Source organism: Ailuropoda melanoleuca, chromosome 11 (assembly GCF_002007445.2).
Source record: "Ailuropoda melanoleuca isolate Jingjing chromosome 11, ASM200744v2, whole genome shotgun sequence".
NCBI lineage: Eukaryota > Metazoa > Chordata > Mammalia > Carnivora > Ursidae > Ailuropoda > Ailuropoda melanoleuca.
Genome location: NC_048228.1, coordinates 3,032,528 through 3,045,509, shown reverse-complemented (window position 1 = coordinate 3,045,509; position 12,982 = coordinate 3,032,528). Strand labels below are relative to the sequence as shown.

The window sequence follows — 12,982 nt, the reverse complement described above, 5'->3', positions numbered from 1 at the left end:
TGTTGGCCGTGACGCTGGTTGAACTGAAATACCCCCTCCCCCTGGTTCTTTACAGCCTGGATGAGTGATTCTGCCGATGAAACACGCAGTAGCTGGGAAGGAGTCACACTAGGGGCTCCTTGGCATCATGAAGGTTTTGTCCAACGGCTAAACTACAGCAAGTCCTCCCCCGTCTTCCTACTTGTAGAATTGCTGGCGAGTGCCGACTGTCTTCCCACGCTGGGCCAAAGTGACACGAAAGCGGAAGATGGGCCTCCTGTGGGTCTCCTGTGCCCAGAAAGGGCACGCCACTGGAGTCCTGAGACTCTCTGATGGTTAATTTCGTGTGTCAACTTGACGGGGCCATGATACCCAGTTTTTAGTCAAACACTAGTCCAGGTGTTGCTGTGAAGGTATTTTTTTTAGATGTGATTAACATTTAAATCAGTAGCCTTTGAGTAAAGCAGATCATCCTTCATACATGGGTGGGCCTCATCCAATCAGTTGAAGGTCTCAAGAGAAGAAGACTGGGGTCTTCCATGGAGGAAGGAGTTCTGTCTCTAGACTGCAGATCTCAGACTCAACACTGCCTCATCACCTCTTCCCTGGGTCTCCAGCCTGCCAAGCTGCCCTGCAGATTTTGGACTTAGACCCCCACCATCTTGTGAGCCAATCCTTAAAATAAATCTCGATAGATACATGATAGATAGATGATAGATAGATGCTTGTTCTACTGTTGATAACAATTAGGAGCAATTGATGGGCCGCAGAAATCTAAGTTTCTTAAAACACAAGGATTCCCCAACCTGGTAACAGGTTGGTGGACAAAAATTTATAGAGACAGATACAGATACAGTATAGACATTGACATCCCATTGGCTCTGTCTCTCTGCAAAACCCTGACTAATGTGGAACCCAAGAGCCATCCCACTGCCATTCTCTGGGGTGTGCTCTCCTTGGGGTGTGTTCTCCCGGGTTTCTTTCCACCAGCCTTCAGACAGCCTTCACCCCAGTCTTGGTGAAGTATGCTCCGGCTGCAGAAAAGCCTGTGCATTCCACACCGATCTCGGACCTCAAGCAGGAGGCTCTGAAGGGGGCACCCTCTTCTGGAACATTATCTCTACATTCTGAAATCAGTCCTCAATCCCATTTACTTGTGTTCCTTCCTCAATTTCTCGGGGATCCAAGGATGTCAGCAACCAGAGGGCGAGCCCCAGGGCACGTGGGTGTGATACCACAACAGGCAGCATTTCCCACCTAATTCTCCCCCACCCTTTCTTCCCCGGCTGCCGCTTTTAGTGGAACTGGGTTTTCCTTCAGCCAAAACTATGCTCAGGCTTTTAATTTTTGCCGTGCATACTAATGCTGCAGTGCTTGATAAAAAAAAAAATCAATAAAACAAGACTGTGTAAGAAGAAATGCTACAATTTAACATTTTTGAGCGTTGCTAATTTATTTAGGAGTTAACTTGAACCGAAATTCTCAGGAACGGTTATTACCATTCTGCCCCAAAGGCCATCCACCATGAGCGAAGACAATAAGAATTTTGGGCCCTGCAAGAGCCCCATTTGTCACAGAGCTCATAATGTGGCTGCAAATCTGCTCTTCTCCTTCTGCCATATGTTTGCATTTTCCATTTGCCGGGTGCTCTGGCTGCACTTGGTCAGACGGAAGCTTCCATCCAAATAGTCCATTTGGATGTGTCAATTTCCCAAGCGGGGGTCTGTTAGGCTCTGAAATAGAGTCATGGAATTTAGGATAAACGGAGTGGATGAAACATCTGATTTGGAAATATGTCACTGAAACATGTCCAGTCACAAATTAAAGCTCATCTGAGCCTCCGGTTCTTCTGCCAGAGGAGAGAGAACATTGCGCGCAGGGGCCCTGGGGCCGCCATGTGTGGGGAAGGGAGTGCAGTGTGAAGACAGACCCGTGTGCTTGGGCAGATGGGACCTGGGCCCCTCTCACACAGAAGCTGTCCCTCCCCGCAGGGCTGACCCCGTGAGTGTCCCCAGGGGCAGCTGTCCACGCTGTGGGGTGGAGGGGTACAGAGCACCAAGGAGTCACAGGTCCCCAAGGCGTCTCTGCTCAGCCACATTCAAGCTGTGAACTCAGACAAGTCGCTTTGGAGGTGGACGAAGAGGACGTTACTGACTCGCTCTCACTCTCAGGGAGCTTGGCCAAGTCGTTTACTCGTTTGGATTCTCTGTCTCCCCTTCTCTCACATGCGGCAAGTAGTGCCCACCACATGGCGCTATCAGAAGTCAGGAAGGTTGTCTGGAAGGTGTCTTGCTTGGTGGTCAGTGCGTGTCAGGGACGGTAGATAGAGTGGCCACTTCGTCTCGCACAGATCAGGCAGACATGTCACTCTGGCCTACAGCAAGGAAGCCTCGATGGGGAAGAAAAGGAGGGACATGGGACTGCCCATTAGGGGACGAGGGGCAGGGATCTTTCCCTCTACTTATCTCAGGCTGTCCTGCCAGGCCCTGCCAATGAGACAGGGTGAAGACAGCTCAACAAGAGGAAACAAACAAAGTGTCTGAGCACGTGCGTCTGGTGTGCACCAATGGGAACACCCAGCGAGGAGTCACCCAACATGGTGGCTAGAACTCGGGCCAACACAGGAAAGGGGATTGGGGGCTTCAAGGCCGGGAGTCAAGCTATAGGAAGGTCTCTAGGAAAGGTGTGGTGCACGAGGGTTGGCTAGTAGGGTTTGTTAAGCGGATGTAAAGCCTGCCTCCTCCGGGGATAGGAGTGGTGAAGAGTCCTCCTCTTCCAGGTACGGGAGACGGAGACATCACACGACTGGGAATTTCCTTTATAAATGAAATTGCCTTTACAAAAGGAAAAGTACCCTCTGTTCTTAGATGTTTTCCTGTGTCTGCTGGTTCTCAATGGCCTTCAGCTCAAAATAGTCCATGTGCCAAAGAAACTCATTTTCTGGCACAAATGTTACCCCTTGGGGGCTCTGTGGTGGCTTTTACACTTACCCTCCCCCATCCCATTGCCTGGAGGCTCCAGCTGCTGGGAAGCTTGTGAGTCGAACGAATGTGGAGCCTGACTGCGCGCTGACCTCTGCAAGGGTGTGGCCCACGTGTCCTCCAGCTGGTGTCCCCAGTGCAGCTTCACAACCTAGCCGGGACAGGTGTTCACGTTACACTTGCCTGTTAAACAAACAGCACCTTATTCCGGGTGCTGGTGGAGGAGAGGACAAGGGCCAGGGACCGCTTGGGGCAGTGACTGGCAGGGCATGTCGTGGAGGTGGCAACATGGCCCCGAAGACCAGCAAAGAGGGTCATGAGTGTCTGGAATCAAATCACATGCCCCAGCGCTGCAGACACAGTAACAGACTCACAGGAAGATGCCGCATGGGGTTGAGGAGACCATGAGCTTAGAACTACTCACACCCAAGTCTGAGTCTAGGCTGTGCCCCTCCTGCTTGCACCATCTGTAAAATGGGGAGACCCTAATCCTGCATCCTTGCACCAACCAGGCACCGTGGGGCCCCAGGAAGCTTGAACTGAGGCTGGCAGCTGGGGCATGAGAAAATCTTCTGGGGGTCTAAGTTCTTACAACTGCCAGTGGGACTCACCCTTAGAAGAACAGCCCACTAGATAAAGATCTTGCTTACCGCTCTCTGGGGGCCACGTTCCACTGGCTGCCACCCTTCCAGTTGGGAAAAACCATTCACAGTGACGTGTTGGAGTCTCAACACATTTCCTCTCCCAGGAGTCCTTGCAGCTGAGAAAGAACGCCTTTCTGGAGCTGCTGGTAGAATTCTGGGTATCAGATGGAGACAGATTTTCAACAGAGGGGCCCCCCGGTCATATCCTTGGAGTTCCTCTGGTCCTTCCCCAGAGCGAGGCTGCCGGGGTGGGTAGGACTGCGGGAAGGCTGGGGTGGGCCGGGTTCTCCCAAGTTGTTAAAAGACACAAAAGGACTGGTCAGTGAAATCTGGGGGGTCAAGTGTGGGGATTTCTCCTGGTTGGGCATTTTCTCCGCAGAGAGTCCCTGCTGGGCAGACTCTGCACAGGCTTCCGTGTCCCCACAGACACCTCTCCACCCACCCCTTCTCCCCAAGCTTGTCTTCACTGGCCTTGAATACTTAAGGCTGGCCACAGCCTGACCGTCGCTAAGCAATCCTCTCGGTTTCAAATACTCGCTGGGCGATGCCGGGTAGCCGGCTGGCTGGTTACCTGCACTGCTGAGCCGCACGTGTCAGAGAGCTGGCTTGTTACGCGTCACCTGTGCAGAGGTCATAAAAGTCGCTCTCAGAGCATGAGGTGGAGTTAAACGTGAAGAATTTAGTAGAGAGCCGGAGAGAGGCGCACCGGTAGCATAACTATTCTGCTGATGTGATCTTCAGCCTCTTCCCCAAGTCCCCGGCCAGCCCTCTCCTCCACACCAGAACTGCAAAGTCTCCCCCTAAAACCCAATCTGTGTTCCGTCTCTCTCCCTGCTCGCTTTTTTTTAAGACTTAATTTCCTGAGTGATTACTTTGGAAAGGAGGGATGATCACCGGTTTACTGAGAGGCCGTGCAATTCCTAATCGCCTTTCCAGAAAGCTTTTCTTCCTGCGTGCAGCAAACTTTCATCCCAGGACCTCTGTTATCCCTCCTGTCCTGGCTGGCTTCTCTTCAACTCAACCTCAGCAGAGCCGTGGCCTGGCTGACCCTATCCTAGAGATCCGTGCCTCTCCTGGTAAACCAGGAGGTCCTGCCTCTCCTCCCAACCTCTTCCCCAACAACCACCTCCCTGCCCCCTTTCCATGCTCCAATTCCACTGGCCTGCCCGCAATTCTTAAAAAATGTTTATTGAAGCATCATTGCACGAGTCTTGATGAGTTCGGACATGTGCAAACACTCACGGTACCATCACACAATCACAGTACTAAGCGTATCCATCACCTCCAAAAATGCCTTTGTGTTCTTTTTGGTTTTAGCTTGTCTTTCTTTTCTTTTTTTTTTTTTTGGAAGAACACTAAACATGAGATCTGTCCTTCAGTGTATTCTGAAGTGCACAGTACCGTGTTGCTAAGGATAGACAGCGCTGCACAGCAGATATCTAGAACTTATTCCTCTTGCATAACTCAAACTTTTTACCTGTTCTGCAGCATCTCCCCCGTGCTCTCCCCCAAGCCCTGGAACCCACCATTCTATGCCCTGCTTCTATACGTTTCACTCTCAGATTCCACTTGCAACTGAGATCATATAGTGTTTGTCCCTGTCTGACTTATTTCCCTTAGCCTCATGTCCTCCAGGTCCACCTGCGTTGCTGCAAGTGGTAAGAGTTCCTTTCTCTAGGGAATACGCCCACTGTGTACATACACATCACGTTTTCTTTATCCATTCATCTGTTGACGGACATTGACGTCGTTCCCATACGTTGGCTATGGTGAATAATGCTGCAATGAACATGGGAGTGTAGTTAGCTCTTCAAGATCCTGATTTAATTATTTAGATAAATACCCAAAAGTGGGATTGCTGGACCCTAGGGTAGTGGTACCTTTAATATTTTGAGGAACCTCCACGCTGTTTTCCACAGTGGTTGCACCGGCTTGCATTCCCACCAATAGTACAGGAGGGTCCCCTTTCCCCACATCCTCCCCAGTACTTGTTACTTCTCGTCTTTCTGATAACAGCCATCCTGACAGGTGTGAGGTGGAGTCTCACTGTGGTTTTGATCCGCATTCCCCTGACAGCGAGTGATGCTCAGCGTCTTTCCGTGTGTCTGCTGACCACCCTTGTGCCTTCTTTGGAGAAATGTCTGTCCGCGTCCTCTGCCCACTCTCCCCCGGTCTTAGCCAGTTTCGTTCCCTCTGCCCCCAGGCTTCGCACATGATGTCACCCCCCTCTGGAAAGTTCTTCTCTAGATCTTTCCATGACTAACTCCTTGTGTTTGGGGTCTTGGCTGAAGACCCAAACTCTGCTGAGCCCACTGCCCCAAGTACTTACCATCACATGGTCTGGCTTTACTCTTCACGACACCTTCCCTTTCACGTACAGGTGCATGTCCTGCTGCCGTCCCGGGAAAGGAAGTTCTGAGAAATCACAGACAAGCCTATCTCGCTCACAGCCATCTCCACACGCATAGATGGTGTTTATTCATATTTGCTGGGCTAATAAATAAATCTTCTTTCAAAATGGCACGTTCTTTCGTTTACCTTCTCCCCTCTCTCCGCTTTCCAGCCTCTCTCTTCATGGTCATCTTTTAAGATGAATGGTCTAAACCAGAGCGATCTAATGTGCCTATAAATCTCCTGACGCTCTCACTGAAATGCGGGTTCTGGTTCACAGGTCTGGGGCCTCGGAGACCACATTTCAGAGGAGCTCCGCTGGTAAACCAGCTGCAGAATCTCTGACTCAACCCAGCCCCCGAGCAGACGGTGTATTTTAACAAGCTGCCCAGGTGCACGCTCCGTGCTTTTCAGACCAAGAACCATGGGGTCAGTGTTCGTCTGGCTTTCCTCACCCCACTTCTGTGCACCCCCATTCCTTCCTACCCCACCCCCACTCCATTTCAACACACGGAGCCCACCCAGAGCCCTTCTGGGGCAGTGCACCAAGGCCGTGGCTGAATTTACAAGCCTTGTTCACCTCTCCTTCTTCCCCTTTCTGCAAGGTTGTTACAGGCCCTCCTTGGGAACTCATGGCCCCAGGAGCCTGCAACAGCCAAGTCCTACCTTACTGACCAAGAACCAAACCTTCCTATCCCCGGACTGTGGCTTGGCCATCTTCCTTTCTGTTCTCTTTTTCTCTCTTCTGCGGTGGTGTGTTTAGGGGCAACCCTTCATGATGACGTCCCAAAAACCTACCCACACCACCTGCCTTCTCCTGCGTCTCATCCTAACTAATGGACATTTCCTCTCATTGGCTCCCTCCTTTCTCCTCTAGCAACATTGTCAACTGCAGCTCCTACTCCGAATTGAAAAAGGAGGGAGGGAAGGAAGGAAGGAGGAAGAAAAGAAGGAAGGAAGGGAGGGAGGGGGAAGGAAGGGAGGGAGGGGGAAGGAAGGGGGGGAGGGAAGGAGGAAGGAAAGGAGGGAGGAAGGGAGGAAGGCAGGGAGGAAGGAAGGAAGTCTTGGATTGCTTCTTTTGACCTCTTTCTTTCCTATGTTCAGTGTTTCCAGAACTGCCCAGCTCAGGGCCTGGGTGTAGGCTGCTAAGCCGTGTTCTGGGATCTCCGGTTTGCTGGCGTACCTGGGATAGGGCGTTCTGTTGGAAGGAGCTGCTACCATCTTTGCCCTGAGCCCCGTTGCTAGACCAGCGTGGTTTCCTGCAGAGCTTCTGTCTTACAGAACAGGATACAGGACAACCTCCTTTTATTTCTAGCAGCTATACTTGCTGCCACTTATTTTTTAAAAATTTTAATAGGCAATAGCTTCACTCTTTTGAGAGAACTGTTCTTTATGTAAATGCAAATCTAATGAATAAGAAATAAACGTCTCCCATAAAGCATTTACTGTTATGATTCAAAACACAAATCAATTCCTGTATCTTTCGGGTTTGATGGAAGTGCGTTTGGAAGGAAAATGGAAAGGCAGACTCTTTTTTTGAAAGGAGTGTGTTCCCATCTGCCACGCCCCCACCTTTCTCTCATTTCCATGGTGAACTCGTCCAAACTTACCTTTAAATGCCATCGAAAAGAGCTTCACTTATTCTCCTTCTGTCCTAAGCTAACCATGCCACCAGGTGCATCCAAAGAGGCACCATCTCCCCGCTGAGAGGGGAGAAATGTGCCGGTGGGAGCTCTGCAGCCCTGTGCAGGAAGGCTTGCGTAATCACTGCGCTGACGTAGTGATTGCGCTGGACAGGAGGCTGTGCACAGGCCAGTACCCAGATTTACTGTTATTAATACAGGAGAATACGCATAATCACCGTTCCCTCAACAAACAGCACGTCTGCTTAACTGGGACAATGGCCAGGGGACTTTCCGTGTGCTTCACATCAACTCATTTTCATGAGTCCAAAAGCTTTCCCTAGGCGTGGCCGGCAACCTGCCTCTTGCACCAGAACCTCTGGTGTAGCCAGAAACCTCGGTTGCACTGGCCTCTTAGCTCTGCCTAAGTGTCTCAAAGCCTAGAAAGACTGATGTCAACAACAGCTAGAAACACACGTTGCTCTGTTCCAGGGACTTTCACAAACGTGGTCTCCTGTGAGTGTTATTACAGCCCAGCCAGGCTGGATCCAACACACTGCCCGCTTTGCCTGTGATGAACAGGAACCCAGGAAGATGCCAAGTACCCGCTGAGGTCCCACGGTGGGGAGCAACAGATGGGGAGTCTCCACTGCGTCTGCGTGTGTCACAGCTGTGCCTTCCTCCTTCCCGACATGCCGTGATCCTTACGAATCCAGGCACCCTCCTTCCCACGGCCTTTCCAGAGCAAGGGGGATGCGTTGCAGAGCGAAGAGCCTTTCTCTGTGTGTGCGTCAACCACATAAAAGGAGAGGGTAGGAGTAATGAACGAGCTGTCAAGTGTTGGGTGTGATTTTTATTTTTTAAGGCAAATGCAAAACAGATCAAAACATCCTTTATTCCCCCACCATTTGCCGAAAGAAACAACCTTAGCCTGAAGGTAGAAATCAATGTTCAAAGTCCTTGCCCATTTTTTAGAAAGATAAGTGCTATGTTTAATACATAGCAGAACGGCTGTCAAGGATCCATGACTGTCGGAAGTGAGGCAGCAGTAGGACCGTGTTAGACCATGGCAACATATTAGGGGGAGGAAAAGGAAAAGAAAAAGAAAAAGAAGGCATGGAGCAGCAGCCCCGTGAACAGGCAATCTGATCTTCTAGAACCAGTCCTTTGCATTCCTGATTCATGCTGTTCTGAGCGTGGGGGTCCATTGGTGCCGCCAATGAGCAGGGGAAGGGGTTTCATTGAACTGAACTCAGTGATGCTTGTAATTTGCCTATGTGTGCTGCAAAACGAGCTAGATGCTAGAGAGGCCTAAAACACGGACAGAACAGGGGTCCTAATCCCTGTGATCAGTAAGGAAAACAAATGTAGTTATAATTGAATTCTACCCGACGCATGGCCACGTAACCATCGCCTCTGCCCAGAACAGGACAACCGACATCAGCCTTGGGAAGAGCCCAGTTTGGATAGCAGACGTGCAGCGTGGCGCGTGGGTACGCCGTGAGCGAGCGGTGGCGGAAAGGGAACACCCTCTCTCTTCTCTCTAGGAGCGCACTTTTCTAGCTCCCCCTAGTCCAGCACAATTAACTAAGTCGGGGACTAAGACTTGCTCCGGCCTTAGCAGTCCACGCAAAAATCTCAGCTGCTCTCAGGTCAGCAGTGCACAGCTTCTGGCTCAGACTCGGGGGGGGACGGTTCTGCCTGCCTTCCTCCCCCCACCCTGGGGCTGGTTCTTGCTGGCTGAGTGGCTCAGGACACAGCAGCTCCTCTCCAAGCTCACTCCAGACTTGCTGAAGGATGCTCCGTGACCTCGGGTAGGTCCCCGGCCACTCTGGGCTCCAGATCCCTCCCCGTGAGGCCGAGTAAAGCCTCCCTTGTCCCCCAGGCAGTGTCTTCGAGTAAATGATAGAGATGAGAGTGGGGTCAAAGTCAGATTGCATTTGGCCATTGGCCATGGGAGGACATGCTGAAAAGAGCAGACGATGGTGCCACTTTCAAAGCGAATAATTCCAAGCCACACATTAGGATGTCAGAGCACTCCACGTGCCCTCCCTGCTCACCCTCCACCCACCTTGGCTGCCCGGGGGCAGGTCCCTCCTGGGGGACTAGATGGAAGGACTAGATGGCTCCCTGCAGGGGCCCAGGGAAACCAATACCTCCGTGTGGCATGCTGAATTGGTTTTCCAGGACTCCCATCTCACAGTACCACAGAAGGGGTGTTTCTAGAGCAGAAATCGATTTTCTCAGAACCCTGGAGGCTGGAAGTCCAAGATCAAGCTGTCAGCAGAGTTGGCCCCTTGTGAAGTCTGTCTCCTTGCAGCCGGCAGTCTTCAAGAGTCACACCTGCTTTCTGAGCATCCCCTGTGTGCCTTCCGTGCCCTGCTGGGGTAAAATCCAAGCAAGGCCATGAGGGCAGAGCCGCCCTGGGTCACAGCACCTGCCATGTTCTCTGCCCAGAGCTTGCTGAGGAAGCACCAGGCTGGGTGGCTGCTCTCGGACGGGCTGTGAGCTCACCGCACCTGCTGCTTTGCTCAGGGCCAAGCAATCTTCAGGCAGCCAGCGGTCTCGGCCCCACTCCTGCCCCACGACCCTCCTCCGGACCAGGCCAGGCCGGTCTCGATGTGTCACAGCCCAAGTGTGAGGAGCTGAGAGGAAGGAAGGAAAGTCCCCGTCAAGAAGCATGTCTCTCACTCAAGAGGACGCTGTAATGACTTTTTAAGGGTTTAGAAACTAACAAGGGTTGGCCAGGCTGTTGGAGAGACTGACAGCCTCATACGATGAAAAGCTGGCAGTTCCTTAAAAAGCTGAACGTAAAATTACAGCGTGACCCGCTCCCTGAAAACATCTTCAAACAGAAACGTGTGCAGCACGTCCGTAGCTGCACCTTTGCGAGAGCCCCATGTGGAAGTGACCGGAACATCCGCGACGGCGTCATGAGTCACCCAGCTGGGCGGGTCCATGCGCCAGAGCGCCGCTTGGGTGTGCGAAGGAAGCAAGTGCGGGCACACCGTGCAGCACAGGTGGGCCCTGGGGACATCCGCGGAGCGAGAGCAGCCAGACCCACAGGACACACACTGTACGTACAGCAAATGTCCAAAAGAGACAGGTTCGCAAGAACAAGGGACCAGCGCTGCGGGCTCCAGGAGACAGGAGAAGGCCCAGTGACGGCTGACGGGCACAGGCTTGCTTTCTGGGGGATGAAACGTTCCAGAATTAGGGGTGATGTTTGCACAGCTTCGCGAGGGTTCTAAAAACCACTGCACTCTGCACTGTAAGATGATTAAAGTGGAGAATGTTATGTGATAGGAATTTTACTTTCAAACAATGTTATCTCTCTGGCAGATTATGGAAGGAAATTTCAAAAGAAAAACGGAAAAGTCTCTGGAATGCTTCTATAGCTCTTACCCCACTTGGCCCTGTGCTCAGTACTTTGCTCTGTGCTGGGTACTCTCTCCTATGCTGAGTACTCTGCCCTGTGCTGGGTACTATGCTTATGCTGACCAGTCTGTCTTGTGCTGGGTAACTATCCTGTGCTGGGTACTCTGCCCTGGGCTGGGTACTCTGCCCTGTGCTGGGTACTGTGCTTATGCTGACCAGTCTGTCCTGTGCTGGGTAACTATCCTGTGCTGGGTACTCTGCCCTGGGATGGGTACTCTACCCTGTGCTGGGTACTCTGCCCTGGGTTGGGTACTCTGCCCTGTGCTGGGTACTCTATCCTGTGCTAGGTACTCTGCCCTGGGCTGGGTACTCTGCCCTGTGCTGGGTACTCTATCCTGTGCTGGGTACTCTGCCCTGGGTTGGGTACTCTGCCCTGTGCTGGGTACTGTGCTTATGCTGACCAGTCTGTCCTGTGCTGGGTAACTATCCTGTGCTGGGTACTCTGCCCTGGGATGGGTACTCTATCCTGTGCTGGGTACTCTGCCCTGGGTTGGGTACTCTGCCCTGTGCTGGGTACTCTATCCTGTGCTAGGTACTCTGCCCTGGGCTGGGTACTCTATCCTGTGCTGGGTACTCTATCCTGTGCTGGGTACTCTGCCCTGGGTTGGGTACTCTGCCCTGTGCTGGGTACTGTGCTTATGCTGACCAGTCTGTCCTGTGCTGGGTATCTATCCTGTGCTGGGCACTCTATCCTGTGCTGGGTACTCTGCCCTGTGCTGGGTACTCTTTCCTGGGCTGGGTACTCTGCCCTGGGCTGGGTATTCTGTCCTGTGCTGGGTACTCTACCCTGTGCTGGGTACTCTGCCCTGGGCTGGGTACTCTGCCCTGTGCTGGGTACTCTATCCTGTGCTGGGTACTCTGCCCTGGGCTGGGTACTCTGCCCTGTGCTGGGTACTCTATCCTGTGCTGGGTACTCTGCCCTGGGCTGGGTACTCTGTCCTGTGCTGGGTACTCTATCCTGTGCTGGGTACTCTGCCCTGGGCTGGGTACTCTATCCTGTGCTGGGTACTCTATCCTGTGCTGGGTACTCTGCCCTGTGCTGGGTACTCTATCCTGTGCTGGGTACTCTGCCCTGGGCTGGGTACTCTGTCCTGTGCTGGGTACTCTATCCTGTGCTGGGTACTCTGCCCTGGGCTGGGTACTCTATCCTGTGCTGGGTACTCTATCCTGTGCTGGGTACTCTGCCCTGTGCTGGGTACTCTATCCTGTGCTGGGTACTCTGCCCTGGGCTGGGTACTCTGTCCTGTGCTGGGTACTCTATCCTGTGCTGGGTACTCTGCCCTGGGCTGGGTACTCTGCCCTGTGCTGGGTACTCTATCCTGTGCTGGGTACTCTGCCCTGGGCTGGGTACTCTGCCCTGTGCTGGGTACTCTATCCTGTGCTGGGTACTCTGCCCTGGGCTGGGTACTCTGTCCTGTGCTGGGTACTCTATCCTGTGCTGGGTACTCTGCCCTGGGCTGGGTACTCTATCCTGTGCTGGGTACTCTGCCCTGGGTTGGGTACTCTATCCTGTGCTGGGTACTCTATCCTGTGCTGGGTACTCTATCCTGTGCTGGGTATTCTCTCTGTATTGGAGAGCTTGTTTTTGGCTCCCTTCCAGCTGCAAGCCCCCTGGGGACAGGATGTACAATGGTTGAATTCTTGTGTCCCCCACTAAACCTAGCACATCTGTCTGCAGAGGCAGAGCTCATAGGCTGTTTGAGGAATGACTTGAATGCACAAAGGCCCTACTATGTGCCCAGAATCAGGCTACATTAGTATGTGCGTGAGGGTCACCCAAGGAGACAACGCCTTGGGGCTTGAGGGAACACACTGCCTCTTGGTAAAGATGAATTTCCTGCTGCAAACCCTGAGCAAGCGAGTAAAACCTTATAACGCCAAGTGCAGCTTTAGAGGATTGATCAACAATCTAGACTCATGCCCGAGA

The 12,982-nt window shown here is 52.5% G+C and overlaps 1 long non-coding RNA gene across 2 annotated transcripts; it reads right to left on the bottom strand.

The window, feature by feature from the left end:
• Positions 1–1,427: 1,427 nt before the first annotated feature.
• On the bottom strand, positions 1,428–7,693 carry LOC109489662. Of its 2 annotated transcripts, none has more exons than XR_002142716.2 (6): positions 7,606–7,693; positions 5,934–6,019; positions 4,176–5,383; positions 3,611–3,744; positions 2,970–3,111; positions 1,428–2,368 (listed from the first exon to the last, which is right to left on the bottom strand). It is a non-coding gene; the product is annotated as an uncharacterized LOC109489662 (long non-coding RNA). The 2 variants fall into 2 exon arrangements; XR_002142717.2 differs by having other exon boundaries at positions 1,428–1,712.
• Between the last annotated feature and the right edge of the window lie 5,289 nt (positions 7,694–12,982).